This window comes from Monodelphis domestica, chromosome 2 (assembly GCF_027887165.1).
Source record: "Monodelphis domestica isolate mMonDom1 chromosome 2, mMonDom1.pri, whole genome shotgun sequence".
Lineage (NCBI taxonomy): Eukaryota > Metazoa > Chordata > Mammalia > Didelphimorphia > Didelphidae > Monodelphis > Monodelphis domestica.
Window position 1 is genome coordinate 368,221,208 of NC_077228.1, and position 18,677 is coordinate 368,239,884.

At 33.7% G+C, this 18,677-nt stretch overlaps 1 long non-coding RNA gene across 1 annotated transcript in view; it reads right to left on the bottom strand.

Annotated features, from left to right (window-relative positions):
- Positions 1–13,176, bottom strand: part of LOC130457423 (uncharacterized) — a 40,369-nt gene extending 27,193 nt beyond the window's left edge. Inside the window, exons 1-2 of the long non-coding RNA XR_008916631.1 lie at positions 12,788–13,176; positions 2,127–2,275 (exon numbers count right to left, since the gene is read on the bottom strand). This is a non-coding gene — a long non-coding RNA (uncharacterized LOC130457423). The remainder of the gene's footprint in view (positions 1–2,126; positions 2,276–12,787) is intronic.
- Positions 13,177–18,677: the final 5,501 nt, after the last annotated feature.

Genomic DNA, 18,677 nt, shown 5'->3' on the forward strand with positions numbered 1-18,677 from the left:
GACACTTCCTAGTTATGTGATCCTGGACAAGACACTTAAAAAAAAAACTAGCTTTAGTCTTATGAAAAAATGCTTCAAGTCACTATTGATTAGAGATATGTGAATTAAAAAAAAACTCTGGGGTACCATCTCACACCAAAAATGAAAATGACAAATTTTGGAGAGGACATGGAAAAAATGGTATATTAAATACAATGCTGATGGGGTTGTGAACTGATACAAGCATTCTGGAGAGCAATTTAGAACCAAGTCCAAAAGGCAAAGACTATACACTGTGACATCAATAATGTGTGATGATCAACTTGGGATGACTTAACGATTATCAACAAGACATTCAGGACAACTCCAAAAGACTTAAGACAAAAAAAAAAGGAATATCCACAGCCACAAAAGGAACAGAAAGTCACAGAATGATAGTATTAAGAGAAGAATATTATATCCCTGAAATAAGAAGCCAAGAGAAGAGGAAGAAGGAATATAGAATTTATATATTCTTTAAAACCTTCCCACAGTAATTTCACTAATTCTATTTGTAGAAGGATCCCTCTGTTTCTGAATCTTTGGTTATCTTAGAGACATGTAATTCCCTTCCTTGAAATTAGGCCATTATTACTTTTTTTAAATGTTTCCTTTGTAGTTTTATAATTATAAGATTTTGCAAACTCAGGATTTAAATCTACAACTTAATCTAAGTTGTCCTAATATAGTTTGTTCAGCCTTAATTTAAGCATGAAATAATGTTTGACTAGGCCTATTTGGCCTTTATGGCTTAGGTTATAAAGAAGGTGATGTGTTAAAATATTATTTCCCTGTTTCTCTGACATAATTCCCCCCCCCATAAGTAACTTAGTCCAAACCCCAGTTGGGAGTTCAAGATTATTTTTATGAATCCCAAATCTATGCTTGAGCATAATAAAACCTAGATTTTTACCTCTAAATAAATTAAGAAAGTCCCTATTCAATTCTTAAATTTCTTTCTAAACCTTTATAGGCAAGAAATTGACAGGTTTGATAATTAACTGGATATTAGAAGTTTTCAAATTTTTGCATGTTTTTATATCAAATACATCCCCATTTCCAACATATAGGATGATGGAACCTCCTGCTTCTCTATGATGAGAATGAGAGGACATAATATAATTTTTTCTCTTTGGATCCTTCGTTTCTGAAACTTTCTCAATGTTACCACTAGTTCTCTCATTCTCTACTCCAATACATTTACTGGTAGACTAGATCCTATGCCCTCTTTTCTCCTACTGGATTTTGCCCCTGCATTCAACCCCTCTCATTCATCTTCAGTCTCTTGAGTGTTCAATTCTGTTACAGATATACTCAGGTCTTCTCAATCAAAAAAATTTTTTTTTCTTGACTTGATTTCACTTCCCTTTTTGCCCTGTGGCCCTTTTCCCCTTCCAGAAGTCTTTAAATTGGAAATCATGAACCTTTTAAATAGACCTTTGAAAATGTATAATAATTCTTTATATAGTACTGATATTTTTATCTGTCATCTTTAACATAAATATTTCCCAATTTCTTTTTCTTTTGATTCTATTATTTTATTTTATTTTATTTTTATTCATTATTTTATTCATAGAATTTTAAAGTAATCATATGCATAATATATATTGCCTTCAAACTCTTTCCTTTTCATGGAAAAAATCATCCTCCCTTCTATAATTGATGTAAATGCTTTATTCTGTTTTCTTCTACTTTCAATATAGTGTGTCTATCAAATAGCTAGGATTCATAGGATTCATTCACATGATGTGAAATGGTATACATCTATTTCCCAGTAAAATGCTAACTATTTTTTCCAGGACATTTAAAAATAATTAATCATTTCTCCAGTTTCTATATGTAATTTCTCCATATAACACATTTCCTTCTTTCAAAACCATAGTTCATGAGTTCTCTTCATTGTTTGCTAGTGAGCCAAAGGATCACAGTTCATTCAAATCAAAGGCAAATCAATTAATCAACAAGCATTAATTAAGTAAAAACAATGTGCCTAGCATTATAATAGATTTTAGAGATACAAAGAAAAAAATAAGGCAGTTTCTGTCCCCTGAGAATAGCAGGAAAAGTAGCATGAAGACATTTTTTCTATAAATCTGGGTTATACTCACCATCAATGGTAGGATCACATTTAAGGAGTATATGCCCTCAGTTTCCTCATCTGCAAAATTAGCTGGAGAAGAAAATGGCAGACCACTCCAGTATCCTTGCCAAGGAAACTCCAAGTATGGTCACAGAGTCAGATGTGACTGAAAAATAACTGAATAACAAACATGCCCAATTCATGCACTTGAAGAGACACATACATAGGTAACCTCTAGCCAGGACACACTTATAGTCAGTTCGTGACTCTGTCCATTCAGGTTTGTTGATACCTTCCCTTCTTGTGTCTTCTGTTTCTCATTGGTCCCACATGGCATGTGCTATTGGGCATCCAATCTCAAGGGAGAGTATTCTTTCTACCAAATATGTGAGTATTGTATATAATCTCTTCCAGGCATTGTTTCCCACTGGGTCCAAGTGGCTGCTCTTGATCATTGCTTTGCTGATCCCACAGTCACTGGCAAACATATTTACTCTGGCCACAACAGAGTGCTTCTTTACTTCCAGATTCTAACTTAAGTTAGAGTCCTTAGTTAAGATGCTACCTCTTCTTCAAAGGAAGTAGAGTAGACTCTGGCACTTCCAGTAATTTTTTTTTCCTACATGTCTCTTAGAAAAGAATTATGTTCAGAAATACCTTCCAAAATGAGTCTGTTTCTCTAGCCATACTGGAATGTGTATGTCTTCTCTAGAAAGAAACCCCTAACCCCAAGAAAAGTTCTTTGGAACACAAAGCAAGAGCCATTCCAGTTAGCGAATGTCTACAAGTTTATGTGGGTAGCCGGATGACAAAATAAATAGAGCTTGGAATCAGGATGTCTCTTATTCCTGAGTTCAAATCCAGCCTCAGACACTTACTAGGTGTGTAACTCTTGACAAATCACTTACCACTGTTGCTCTAGTTTCCCATCTATAAAATGATCTGGAGAAATAAATTGTAAACCACTCCAATATCATTGCCAAGAAAACCACAGCTAGGATCACAAAGAGTGGGACATGACTGGATAGCACAAGTTTAAATATTTTTTTTAACTGGGTTTATTGGTCATTGAGAGCTATACTCTATTAGAGGACATCCTCTAACTTAGAATAAGAAATTCACTGTGACTTCCTATTTGCTAATTATTAAACTGATCTCAGTTGACATTCATTGATTTTTTTGTATTCAATTTTATTTTATTTTCAGCTCTGAATTCTTTCCCTCTCATTTTCTTTTCCCCCTTCCGTTGAGAAAGCAAGAAAAACAAAATCCATTATAAATATGTATATTCAAGAAAAATATATTCCCCCATTAGCCATGTCCAAAACAAAAATGTGCCTCATTTCTCTGAATCCATCACCTCTGAATCTAAAAGTATAGCAGGTTTCAACCTAAATCCCCTAGAACTGTGATTGGTTCCTTTGTGCTGATTAGAGTTTCTAAGGCTTTCAAAGATGTTCAACTTTTCAGTGTTTTGTTTAACATATCCCTTTCCAACAAACTGCCTAGGGCTCTCCACATTCTAGAGCCAGATTCTCTCAATTCCAAAACTCCTTTATTCTCCCAGGCAAATGAATAGAAGGGAAAAAGGCACTGAAACAAAAATAAGCCTAGAAGTCAAGGTCATTGCTTTCCTCTTCCCTGATTACAAACCTTCCTTTCTATTTCCCCCCTTTTTTAAAGCATATGCTTTGTTTTATCTTATTTTGAAAAGATATTCCATTTTACCAATTATATGTAATAACACTTTTTCAAATAAGTTTACTGAAGTTATATATTCCAAATTGTCTCCCTCCCTCCTTTCCATCCCCCTTCCTGGAGATAGTAAGCAATTTAATCTGGGTTTAACTCTTCCTTTCTAAATGAATATGCATGTGACTAGCTAAAATTATCAATCATTTCTCTTGATACCTATTTATTTGGCAAACTAGAATCTCTATTCCTTTTTTTAATCTGGTTATCTCACTTTTGTGTCCAGTATCATTATTTGAAATTATGTCCACCATTCTGTAATGTTTTAAAATCTGGAAATTCATAGCCACTTTCATCTGTCATTTATTTTAGCATGTCTGTTGATATTCTTAACCTGTTTTTTTCATATAAATTCAATTATGATTTTATCTAATTCTATGAAGAAATCTCTCAGTCTGTTGGTTGGTATTACATTAAATATGTAAATTAATTTTGGGCGTGTTGTCATTTTACTGTACTAATATGAGCTATATAGGAACATTGGCTAGCCTTCTAATTATTTATGTCTCTCCCTATAGTTTTATAGTTGCCATTATAGTTTTATAGTTGCCTATATAAAAATCATCTGTATTTCTAGTTAGGTTAATTCCTAACTACACAAAATATTTACAAAGTAATTTTATAGAGTACAGCAGTGTCAAGTGGGGGAATCCATTTAGGTCTCATTAAGGAGTGGCAATTGATTTGAGACTTGAAGGAAGCTAAGAATTCTCTAAGGTAAAGTTAAGGAACAAATTTGATCTAGACTTGGAGGATAGTGTGCACAAAGGCATGAAAATGGAAAACAGAATTTTGTTGGTAGGCAGGGGTGTGCTGGGAAATGTTTACAACTGGTTCAATACCACTATTAGGTTTATTTCCTGAGATGATCAGGAGAAAAGGAAAAGAACTTCTATGTTCTAAAATATTTATAGCAGCTCTTTGTGGAGCCAAGGAAATGGAAATTGAAAAGATGCCCATCAACTGGGGACTGACTAAACAAGCTATGGCATATGATTGTAATGGAATATTACTCCACGATAAGAAATGACAAAAACAGGCTTATTTTGGGAAAAACCTCCATGAAATTATGAAAAATGAAACAAGCAGACCCAAGAGAACATTATATACAACAACAGAAATATTGTTGAAAGAATGAATTGTATATGAGAGGAAGAACTGACAAATAGAAATGGCACAGTTATATATAATATATACATACATATATATACATTTGTGTGTGTGTGTGTGTGTGTGTGTATGAAATGATGCCTTCTCTAATGCATAGAAAGAGAGGGAAGGATTTAACCAGGTATTTTAATGTTATAAACAAATAAATTCATTTTAATTTTAAAAATTAAAAATAATTTGAACTCGAGAAAGTGGACACTACACTTTTAAGTTTAATCTACATTACTGGCATTTTCTCATCACCTTTTTTAAGTCTAGACAATAAACTAAACAAAACAATCATTCAATCCCTGATTGGCAGTGTTTGCTGATTTCCAAGGTATTAATGAAAGCACTGAAATTTTAACAATCAGCTTTCTGCAGCTGATTTGAGCTGGCTGTAGCACACTACAGTTTCAGGTTATAGTAAGTAGGCCAAGTTAATTAAAATGTAGAGTGCAAGAAAGTAATGTGCAGTAAACTTGTAAAGATAGACCAAAGCCAGATCAAAAGTATTTGCCAAGAAGAAGTAATCAGAGCTTGAACAGAGGAGTATCATGGTCAGATTTGTATTTTAGGAATGACAACTTGGAAGATGTCTTGGAAAAGGGAGGAAAATAGAGACAGGGAGTTCAATTGGGAATTTATTGCAATAGCCCAGGCCAAAGAAATTTTTTAAATTATAAATACCAGATTATAAAATCAACTTCAAATTGGTATTGGATGTTGATCTATCTTTCCCTATATTTACTGCCAATCCATGTAACATAGGAATTATTTTTTTCTTATAATATTTGGGAGAAAATGACCTATCATTAGTATGATCTATGTGGATTTTTTGTAAGATAATTCTTTGATAATTTGCCTGATTTCTTTCACCAAGATTGGTCTGTTGAAAAGATTGATTTCCTGTTGTGCCAATTTGAGTAATTTACATATTTTAGATAATCTTCATCTCATTTAAATTCTATAATGTGTTAGAATAGACTCTTTACAGTCACACTCCCTAATAATGTGTTTGATTTATTTTGTGTTTGTATGATTAAAATACAAATTTATGTTATTCTATCTCAACTGGGACTTCAACTGATTCTTTATCCCACTCTCCTAATCCAAACCTCTTTTTCTCTCTTTAAGCCTCCTATACTATCCTCACAGCTGAAATATCTTAGAGTTTACTGAAAAAAAAAATAGAGACCATTTGTTATAAGCACCCTTTCCTCCTCTTTTTTTGTTTCCCTTGATATCATTCCTCGTTCTCTCCTTTATTTCTGTCTCTGACCATTCTCACCAAGGCCAACCCCTCTACCAGGATCTGTGATCTGCCTCTCCCATCTTCTCCAGCAGATGACCCTTTCAATCACCCCTACTGGTTCCATCTTATATCAGTGATGCTCCTATTAAACCTTTTTTTTGTTTGTTTGTTTCTTTTGAAACTTCATCACTCAGCTGAAACAACTGGCACCAAAATTTCCTTTTCTCCCTTCCAGGCCTGTTCTTGAACCTCAAAACTTCAAAATCATGTTTCTACTGCTGTCTTCTCCTGGAACTTCTCTCCATGCATGGGGCCTTCTTATCCTGAACTTCCTACCAGTCATGCAACCTGTTTCTGGAACATCCCTCTAGAAGACATCTCTTTCTCCCAACTGTGAGTTCTTCCTGTAGCCTTCCTTTTTCGGAAGATGCCCAAGGCAGTCTGACTTCATTCCCTCTGAACAAAGTCCTTATTGGCTTTGTGAACTTCAAAATAATGTCCCTCCTAGCCCAAAATTTTTAAGCATTTTTTGTGTGTTATCGAATCAGTGCTTTTTTTTCCTTTATCCCTTCCTTCTTCCTTTCTCCTATTAATGTAGGCTTCAATAAAAGAAACTGAGCTCAAAGAATCACTTTGACTGCATCCTATAGATTATGTTTGTCTTTTCAAAAATATTCTTTTAGCCATTTTCCTATTCCTTCCATTAGCACATTGTTTTAGGCTAAGGTTTGGAAAAAGACCTATGACACCATTGGGACAGAGAGCCCCTAAATGAGAAAATTCCTACCAATTCAGGTCATGCTTTCTGTAAAACTTAAAATCTTGGAGAGTTGCCTAGAGCCAGAATTAGAGTGACTCACCAGTGGTCACACACTCAATAAGTTCTTAAGAGACAAATATTAAACCCACTCTTCCAGGTCCTAAGAGTCACCATCCTTTTCATTCTCTGTCACTGTTTAATAGATTAGGTTTCTTGTTTTTTAGTTTCCATAGTTTTATAACTTTTGTTAATTATTGACATTTTACTCTGATATTACTGTACTAGAAAATGAAAATAATGAAATTTGGGGGCTTATTTATAGTTTTTCCATTAGCTAAAATCTGATAAACTTTTATGAACTTTCCATTTGGCCTTGAAAAGAATGTATATCCTGAGTATCTCCTCTTTGGTTCTTGTCACATGTCTCATCAAGTAAAATCCAATTTATTAAGTAAACAGTTAAGATTAGCAGTGGATTTTAGAGTTGTTGAGAACTGAATCTAAATCTCACTTTAAATGATTTCTTGCTTTAGAACCTTAAGCAAGCAAATCACTTAACTCTTACAAGGCTGTTGTAAAAATGGAGATTTGAACCCCAAACTTCAATCCCCAGAAGTCCTTGCTCTAGTTCCAGAGATGCCCTCTAATCTCACTGAGATTTCCACCTGGGGGAGATCAAAATTTCTATTTAACTGGCTGTAAAAGCCTACTGAACTCTTTCTACTTCTGCTTCCAAGCAGACAAGTCTCTCATGATGTAAGTGAAATTGAATGGGCCTTTCGACTCTCCTAGGCACGTGCTTTCTTACTTGTATTTTCTTTAATTCTTAATCTTTAATAAACCTCATAAAATATAATACTTCTATCAGAGAAACTAAAATTTTAATTGCTATACTGTTTCTCATCAATAGAGTATTGCAATATCTACAGTAATTATTTCATAGTTATAACATTTTAAGCCTTTAAAAAACCTTAAGGTGCAATAAAATATAGCAATAATTTTTAATTTTATAAAGAAATATTCAACTGGTCTTATTCTGAGAATATAATATTGCATCACCTTTTTTTTCTTTTTTTGTGTCTATTTTCTCTTTTTAATTTCACCATGAAATTGTAAAGTACAAGGAAGTTGAGAATTGTATATTTATTCTTCATTTTTCCTTTTCCCATTATGGAATGAATATTCACATTTGTCTCTTTCAATGATTTCTAATTTGAATTTCACTTTTATCAGTCATCAAATGCACAACTATAATATATTTTAGGCCTCCTTTGTACATGAAATATATATTTGTCTTTTTTGCATTTAATATATTTAAGAGGCATGTTAATGGGCTTTGGAGTTTGATTCATTTTTATATTTTGCTCTTTTAATTGGTGAAATCAGAGAATTTATATTTTTGTTGTAACTATTTTGATTTGTTTTCTAATATTTTATTTATATTTATTTAGCCTGGCAGGAACAAGATATAACTTATATCTCTAATAAAAACAGCTAATTACATAAAATGTTTTATATTTTTTTATTATTATTATTTATTTTATTATTATATATATTGTATTATAATATAATATTATATTAATTCATATACTTGTCTGAAGTTTAACTTCTTATTAGAAATTGAAATTTTGTCTTTAGAATTGCTCACTGCATTGATGCATCCTCATCATTTTGTTATAACTTTCTCAACTGTTTTAAATGCTTCTTAAAAATTTTTTTAAAGTAGATGTTTATGTTTTCTTTACTTTTTACCTTAATTATAATATACATTTTGAACACAGACTTTTTCTGTTATTTTTGGAAAATATTATATATCTTATTCTTAGATATAAATGTGTTTGTATAGTAGTGTTTGTGTATTCATAAAGATAGTAACACATTTGAAACATTCAAATTTTGCTATCATTCAGTGTATTTTGATTTCTTCTTCCAGCCCCTACTCCTTGCCTGACTACTTGCATATTTGTACTGATAAAATCTTTCAACTCTTAATTGTATTTTAAGTTCTTTAATTTTTTAAAAAATGTAATCATGTTTACAGGATATGCATATGGCTGTTTAATCCTACTTTTAAAGATATTTTGTTCAGCTCTGAATTATTTCCTTTGTTTTCAAAAATTTAGTGTTTCTCTAATTAGATTTTAATGCATTTTATTTTATTTCTTCCCAATACTTTGTACTTTTGCTGCTAATCTGTAATTATATGCCCTGGTAAATCAAAGAAGGGATTTCTGCCTACTAAGGTCCTGTTTATTTTCTATTCTTACAATATATTGCCTAATGTTGGCCACACTGAATATAGTTCTCTAATTAGACCCCTGATAGCATTGTTTAACTTTTAAATATCTTCTGGGATCCTAATTAACCTAATATTTGTTTTTCTTGCCTTATTCACTAATTCTATTCCTAAACCTAAATAGACATTAACTGATTTTTGTTTTCAAATTTTATATCTTGGTTTTTTCTTTAATTATCATCTATTTGATCTTTGTACTGCTTTATTTATTCTTTCATGTGTAAACTTCCAATCATTATTTCACATCTTGGATGTCATTTTTCAATTTATCTACTGTTTCTTCATCTCTTCCTTTGTGTGTGTGTATTTTGTATGTATGTTTCTGAATTGAAGCATTCCTTTAATGCTTTGTATATAGTTATCATACATTCAATTCATCTTTTGATAGTTCTTTCTTCCTATTCACTGATTCCTCAGTTTGAACGTCATCACATCATACCTGCACTACTGCAATATCTTTATGGTTTGCCTCTTTATCTCAAGTCTCTCCCATCTCTAACTTGCCTTCCATTCCACTGCCAAAATGATCTTCCCACAAAGCACAAATTAAACCGTATTAATAAATTCCAGCAGCTTCCTATTGCCTCCAAGTTGAAACATAAAATATTGTTTAACTTTCAAAGCCCTTCACAGTCTGGATCTTTCCTACCTTTCCAATCTTCTGACATTTTACTCACCTCCACATACTATTATCCAGGAATACCAGGCTCTTTGCTGTTCCTTATAAAGGACAATTCACCTCCCCACTCACACATATGTACAGGATCCCTGGGTACATTCCTCCCTCATCTCTTCCTCTTGATTTCCTTCAAGTCTCAACTCAAATCCTACCTTCCATAAGAAGCCCTTTATAATGTTCCTTAATACTAGTGCTTGACATATGAAATTTTCCCCAATTTATCCCAAATCTACCGTGTTTGTACATAATTGTTTGCATATTGTCTTCCCTATTAGCAGTGATCTCCTAAAAAGGCAGGGAATTTTTTTCTTTGCTCTCCTTTTTCTCCCCAGTACTTAGTATAATGCCTGATGCATAGAAAGTAATGAATAATTATAAATAATTATTATTATATAATTATATAAATTATTATATAGATTATACAATTGTTATATAGTTATAAGAAATCAATTGTTTGTTGACTTGTTGAAAGAATTTTATCTCAAATATTTTAATCAATTAATAAATATTTATAAAATGTTTACTATGTCTCAAGCACTATTAAGTGATAAGGACAAAAAAATGACATAAAAGATAGCCCTTGCACTAGAGAAGCTCACAATTTAATGGATTTTACTACATAGTCTAGTCTGTTCCCATTTTTAAAAGTTACAACCCACTTTTCATGAGACTTAAAGATGGCGCAGCTCTAGCAAAGAAAGCCATCATGTGAGCTAGAGCTGCTATGGAAGTCTCTGACTTAGTCCTGTGCTCCTTTTTCCTTAAGCCTGATTAAAGCTGTATGTTGCTAGAGGAACAAAAAAGCACAGACTCCTGCTACTCCACTTTGCCCCACTTCTCTCCTTGACAATGGGGATTCCTGTACCTATTTCCTAATTCCCATAAAGTTAAGAGAATTCCACACTTGCCCCAGTCAAAGTTGAAGGCACTCAACATTGCTATATTCTTACCTGTGACTGGACCATAGGAAGGATCCAACTCTACTTCCATCATTAATTCTGACTAAAGCTCCTGTCAGACATACTACCAACCCCTTAATTTTTAATTATATTTTATATATGTTATATATTATAATAAGGCTAAATGACTTCCCCAAGGTCACCCATGTCCTTATGTAACAGAGCTAGGACTAGCACATAGGTCTCCTTAGCATCAACTGGATCCTCTTCTCATGCCACCATGATATCACTGGTTTTTAAAGGCAGGGAAGGTGACTCAATGGATATAACCCTGGGTCTAGAGTTAGGAAGACTTGAATTGAAATCCATCCTTAGAAATTTACTGGCTATGTGACTCAGGGCAAGTCACTGAACTTTGATCTGCCTCGATATCCTCCACTATAAATGGGAATAACAACACTTTTCTTGCAAACTTGTCAGGATCAAATGAGACAATACTTATAAAAGCACTTAGCAGAGAATCTGGTACACAATAGGAACTTAATCAATATTTGTTTCCTTCCTTCATCACTAATTATTTTAAATGGAAATCTCAAAAGAAGGTTTTTTTAAGTTTTTGTTAACATTTCATATTACAAAATATCTAGGAATATAATTTATCAAAGGTTTACTTTACAATAAAATATTAAACTTATCTCAGAGCTTTTCCTTTCTGATGAAGATCATATTCCTTGGATCAAATAATCATGCTGAAAAATTTTAAAGCATGTCCCATAAATTCTCATTGTCATTTTTGGAAATTGTTAAGACATTAATCAGAGCAGGTTAGGTTTAATCTCCCAATCAGAGTTCTGTTCAGGAGAGAGATTCAGAAGGCGCCAGGGGCATAAGTATAATTTCTATTGCTATGTGGGCCATTAAGAATACACATACATATCTGAGACTGATATAGCAGATGAACAAGAATTGAACCAAAATTAATTAGGAAAAGGATGGTAGGGCTGTATTGGTGAATATTTTCAGTGCTTTAAACATTGTGGTTTTCTCTCTATTTGTCTCTCTGCCTCTCTGCTGTCTGTCTGTCTCTCTCTCACCCATAAAGACCCTCCACAATCTTTTTTAAACAAATGTTCTTCCAGTGACGTTATATGGTCAAAAATCTTATACTAATGCAATCTTGGAGAATGCTGTACATGGTAATAGCAATAAAATAGAAATGATCAATTGTGATTGATTTAACTATTATCAGCAACGCAAGGATCCAGAACAACTTCAAGGACTCATGGAGAAAAAGACCATCCATTGTTATAAAAGGAACTGATGAAGTCTAAATACAGACTGAAGCATGCCATTCTTCACTTTATTTCCTCCATGAATTTTTCTCTAATGTAAGTGATATGTGCCATCATTCACAACATGATGAACATGGAAATATCAACTGGAAAAAAAAAACACATGTACAACTTATATTACCTGCTGTCTTGGGGAAGAGGAAGGAGTGAGAGGGAAGGAGAGAATATGGATCAAAAATGTTGGAAAATTATTGAAAAATTGTACTAATGTGGAATCTGGAAAAACAAGATAAATACAAGCAAACAAACAAAAAAGAACAGTGCAGTCTTCCAAGAGTCAAACTTACAGGTTGACCCAAAGGTCCTGGTGAAATAACTATCTTAAAATACTAGGAAGAACAAGTAATTATATCAAACGAACTGTTTATTTAAACTAAGGGAAGGAAAGGAAGGGAATTGGAAGAGCCAATCTTAAACCCCAAAGTCAGTGTATTAAACCCACTAACAACTTTCTATACTATTCTAATTAATTCCTTAATTACTACTTAAGATTAGGGAAGGGCTTGTATGACCAGGAACAAGGCCAAAGAAGTCTCACAACTGATACCCTCTTGGATCTGTCAGAAGTCCCAGTGGATATCAGCAACAGACAGGACCACCCAGGATCAGAAGGGGTGTGATGGTTTAACACATGCACCATCCACTGGTGTAATGTTAGCCACTGTCTCTACCACTTCCTTAAGATGACTTGATTGAAGAAAGATCTCAGTCTCCAAAGATCAACTCAACCAACTGCCACTCTCCTCCAGAGAAGAAAACTCTTTTCAGAGTTCCAGAATGTTGGTCTGTAGGATCTCCTGCTTTGCAGCAAAAGGTTAATATTTCCTACAATACCAATAAACAGTGAAAACATATAAGTTGTAGCATATTTCCAATGATTACCTGCATAAGAGGAATTCCTTCCATTTACCCCTTTCCCTGTTCCTGGATCCCCCAAACACCATCCATTTTGGCCAGTCTGAAACTGAGCGTGACTTCTCAAACCATTTGTAGTATTTGGTAGTCACCAACTAAAATTGTTGATGAGATGTCAGATTACAAGGCTTTACCATCTTTTCTGAAACTGTGCCTATCATTGTCCTCCAGGCCTTAACCATCTACCTTGTTATAGACTCCTGGACAATGCCTTCTGACTTAATAATGTATCCTAAGGACTCCTAGCCCTTTGTATCCAGTCTGCCTTTGGAATTTTAGGACTTGAGTCTTTTTATCCATTTGAGCTCAACTCTTCTATTTTTGTTGTCTCCCCAATTAGAGAGTAAACTCCTGAGAACAAGGATGATTTTACTTTTTCAGTATCCTTAGTATTTTGTATCTCTAGTTCCTGGCATAGTGCTTGGCACACAGAAGGTACTTCATGTTGGTTATTTTTTTTTATTTTTAACCCTTATCTTCTTAGAACTGATATTAAGATTGGTTCTAAAGCACACGAGCAATAAGAGCTATGCAAATGGTGTTAAGTGGCTTGCCCAGAGTCACACAGCTAGGAAGTGTCTGAGGCCAGATTTGACCCCAGGAACTTCTGTCTCTGAGCCTGATTCTCTATCTACTGAACTACCCAGCTGCACCCATGTATGCTTTTTCAATAAGAAAACATAAAATCAGGAAAGATAGGCTAGTCATATGGTGACTACAAATGATAAAAAATAGGCAGCCAGGTTGTTACATTAAATCCTATGAAAGCAAGGGAGAGGCATGCTGTCATCCTGATCCTGTCTAAATCAGTTCTTTGCTTCAACAACCTGTGTAAATAGGCCTGAACTTATAAATTCTCACTTAACCTGAATAAATAAGCTTTGTGTGAATTCTAGCTTAACTTGAGCAAAAAGGATTATATGATGGACCTGAAAATCACTCTATGTGTACATGGGTGTGTGTGAGTGTCAACTTGGATGATTTACCATACAAAGTGGTATAAATTCTAGTTTGAATTCTAACTTAACTTAGCTTCTAGTTTGAACTTTACTTTGATCTAGAATGTACCTTGACTTAATCCTTTGGAACTCTCAGTCACTCGTGTTCCAGGGTTCAAACTTTGAACATGCACAAAGGAGCTTCTGTGATTGAAGTAGTCATTTTCAAAGAAAAAAAAAACTGTTCTTTGATTTCCCAAAGAGAAGGAAAATAAGAAGTGCCTTTAAGACCAAATCTGAACTTCTCTTCCCAATGTCATCCTTATATGAATTGCTAATATTAGTAGCAAACATTTTATTAACCTAGCTTCTTTCAGGATTCATTTGAAATACTAAATACCCATAGTACCCTGGGTGCTGATGCTCTGGGGACGATCATGAAACCACTGCTTCCTTCTGACTCTCTGGACCTAACCAGGTCTAACCCCCACAACTCAAAGAACTGCTTTTCTCTCAGAAGACTGCACCATTCCAATTTGTTTTACTATGGCCCACGAACCAATCCAGGGATTGAGTGAAGCTACCATGAGGCAATGTCATTGATATAAATTATGCCCTGAATGTGAGATCATTGGTGGGCTGAGTTTGGATCAGGAGGAATCTCTGCTCTCAGAGCATCTTGAGTATCCCTGTTTGATCAGTGTTCCCACACTTTGAAAAAGATATTCCTGATATACTAGCTATTACTCAGGAAGTAGACTCACTCAAAGGTCCAAAATAACCCAGAAAAGCCAGTAACACAGGAAGATATTCTTGAAGTCTTAAGCATATTGGGTGAGTTGTTGGTAGAGGACCTAAGGCAAAACATGGTCAAAATTCACATAGGGTGAATGAGAATAGATGGGTTATGATTAGTGCCAATAGAGGAAATATCACATAATGAATCACTTTTTAAAAAATGTGACAGAATTTGGTTTATTACTGTATGAAATGAAGTATATGAAGAGAGAGAGGGAGAGAGAAAGAGAGAGAAAGAAAGAAAGAGAGAAAGAGAGAAAGAAAGAAAGAAAGAAAGAAAGAAAGAAAGAAAGAAAGAAAGAAAGAAAGAAAGAAAGAAAGAAAGAAAGAAAGAAAGAAAGAAAGAAAGAAAGAAAGAAAGAAAGAAAGAAAGAAAGAAAGAAAAGAAAGAAAGAAAGAAAGAAAGAAGAGAAAGAAAGAGAGAAAGAAAGAAAGAAAGAAAGAAAGAAAGAAAGAAAGAGAGAAAGAAAGAAAGAAAGAAAGAGAGAAAGAAAGAGAGAAAGAAAGAGAGAAAGAAAGAGAGAAAGAGAGAAAGAAAGAGAGAAAGAAAGAGAGAAAGAAAGAGAGAAAGAAAGAGAGAAAGAAAGAAAGAAAGAAAGAGAGAAAGAAAGAGAGAAAGAAAGAAAGAAAGAAAGAAAGAAAGAAAGAAAGAAAGAAAGAAAGAAAGAAAGAAAGAAAGAGAGAAAGAAAGAAAGAAAGAGAGAAAGAAAGAAAGAAAGAAAGAAAGAAAGAAAGAAAGAAAGAAAGAAAGAAAGAAAGAAAGAAAGAAAGAAAGAAAGAAAGAAAGAAAGAAAAGAAAGAAAGAAAAAAAGAAGGAAAGAAAGAAAGAAAGAAAAAAGAAAGAAAGGAAAAAAATTACTTGAAGTTAAAGGAGGCTTTCCAACCCCAACCCCCAATTCAGATAAATGTTTCGGACAGAATTCTAGCTTCTGATGAGTAGTAAGAAACGGATTCAAATACTCTGGGACCTGCCAGATTTTTTCATGAAGAAAAAGTAGCTGGGTTGTTTGGTTTTGTTTTTACCTAAGTCTAAAGACTGCATATGTGAAGGCTTACTTCTCCCATTGAGACAGCTCACGTTTAATCTTAAACCACTCAGTTCTAAAGTAAAAGAGATATGAAAGAATCCCCTCCTCCTTTTTTGGGAAAGATGTAGCACCTCTGCTGACTCTAGCTGAAACTCAGAAGTTGGTATCAGTAAGAAGCTCTATAACTACACTTTAAATGGTAGTAATCAATAATAAGCTATAAAGCATTGTTCAGCAGCAGAAAAATTATATTAATAGGAAATAGGAAAAAGCACCAAAGCAAAAGCCCAAGGAAGACTAACAGCATGCATGAGGAGAACAGACCTCATAGGAAAAATATAATTACCTCAGAGGAAGACATAACAACCTTTTTTTATTCCTCAGTCCTTTCAGTCATATGACTCTTTATGACCCCATTTGGAGTTTTCTTATCAAAGACATTGGAGTACTTTGCCATTTCCTTCTCCAGCTCTTTGGACAGATGAGAAAACTTAGACAACCAGGGTTAAGTGACTTGCCCAGAGTAACATAGCTAATAAGAGTTTCTGAAGTCAGATTTGAACTCAAAAAGATGAGTCTCTTGACTCGAGACCTAGTACTCTATCCATTGCACCACCTAACTGCCCCATTTACAGACTTAAAACATTAAATGTGTCCTTCCACACAGTTAAGTGGTACTGTGAATATAGCATAGGGCCTGGGCTTAAGAAGACTAGAGTTTGAATCATTCCTCAGATACTTATTAACTGTATGACCTTGTGAAAGTCATTTAACCTCTGCCTCAGTTTCCTCAACTGTAAAATAGCAATCATTATAGCATCTACCTCATGAGGTTGCTGTTAGAATCAAGTGGTTGGTGCAGCACTTGGCACATAATGGGGGCTTAATAAATACTTGTTCCCTCTGTCCACATCTGCACTCAGGCAATATGTGTTGCTTATATCAATGTCCTTTATTGCATGACCCCTAGGCATGTCCATTATTCCTCCTGATGATTTCTATATTTGTGTGGGAATGAAACCCAAAATGAATTAGGAAAATGCACTCTGGCTAGTTTTCTTCCTATGCTATTTCATTAAATGTCTTTTACTTGAATTTTGTCATCTAATAGATCATAAAAGTGAACACTGACAGGGGATCATGAGTAATGGTTTTGGAGTGGAGAATGTCTCATGAAGTACCTTGAACCCTGAGGTAGTTTGGCTAGAGAGATGTATATGTGAATAATATGTCCTAACGTGCCACATCACTATTAAGATTCAATCTCCACATTCAGGGTTTAAAGACATTTTAGCTTATACAGTAATTGAATTTTGTATATTTTGAAACTGAATTTTGAAAATTGAATAGCACTATATTCTGAAGACTATGTTGATTTTTTAAAATAGAAGTTATCGACTAGTAAACTACCTCAAAACATTTCTTACGAGGAAGGCACTTGTAAACTATAAAAACTATACAAAGAGATAATTTTTTTAGTCTTTGTGTAATTTTTTAAAATTAAATCTTCACTTATGATGAAAAGATAGAGATAAAACATGATATATTTATCATTATCTAAACTGAATATTTACATGAGGTATTTAACCAGTTTCTATTATCTTAATATATTAATAGATATGTTTTCTGATTGGTGGGGCCATTCTTCTGATACAGAACATTATAATTCATTGTCTTTTCAGCATGTATAATGTTTTCCATGATTTTCTACAAATTCTTCATGGTTTATCTACTCAATATATTTGTAGTCTTCCTCTAGGACTTGTGCATATCAATTTCTGAATCAATATTCAGACTATTTTCCTGAATCCACTAGATTATAAACTCCTTATGGATGGAGATTGACTTTTGCCTCTTTTTGTATCCCCAGATCTTAGCACAGTGCCTGTAATATAGTAGGCACTTAATAAATGCTTCCTGTTTGATTGATTTCCCTCTCATCATACAAATGTTTCTAGTCATTTTCATCCATTCCTGATGATCTTTTAAATTACCTCTTGCAAGTCATCAATGCCACATTATATTTACATTTGAATATATTTCTTTTCATTGTCTTATTCAAATTTGATTTTTAAGAACCTAGGCAGATAGGTGATGCAATGGATGATAGAGGACTGGGCCACAGGTCAGGAAGACCTGAATGCAAATCCAGCCTCAGATATTTACTATCTGTGTGACTTTGCATAAGTAATTCAATCTCTGTTTGCCTCAATTTTCTCCATTGTAAAATGAGGATAACAACAGCACCTACCTTGCAGGATTGCTGTAAGACTCAAATGAAATAATAGCTGTAAGTATTTAGCACAATACCTAGCACATAATAGGCACTGTATAAATGTTTATTTCCTTACTTGTATTGTTCTAAAATTTGAAGCCACATAGATTCATTGGGAAAACACTAACATTTAAAAGATATCTTTAGGCATAAAAGTAGCCTGATATTATTGAAAGTGCTATATAATTTTCTAAATGCAATCCATCTCTCTTTTATTCAGTTTTACAGCCAGATCATTCTTCATTTTTCAGTGCCTGTTCAAGATGAATTTACTACTGGATCAATTTGATTTACTGATAGTTCAAATACCTGGAATTGTTTGGGTAATGTCTATTTATCATCCACTTGAATTTTCCTATGTGGATTAATGTCAGTTGCATAAACAATCATAGATATCATTATATAACCTCTTTTAATTTCAGAAGTCCACCAAAGTCAGCATGATATCATTCTGTTCAACTTAATTTTTTAAATAAAATGTGA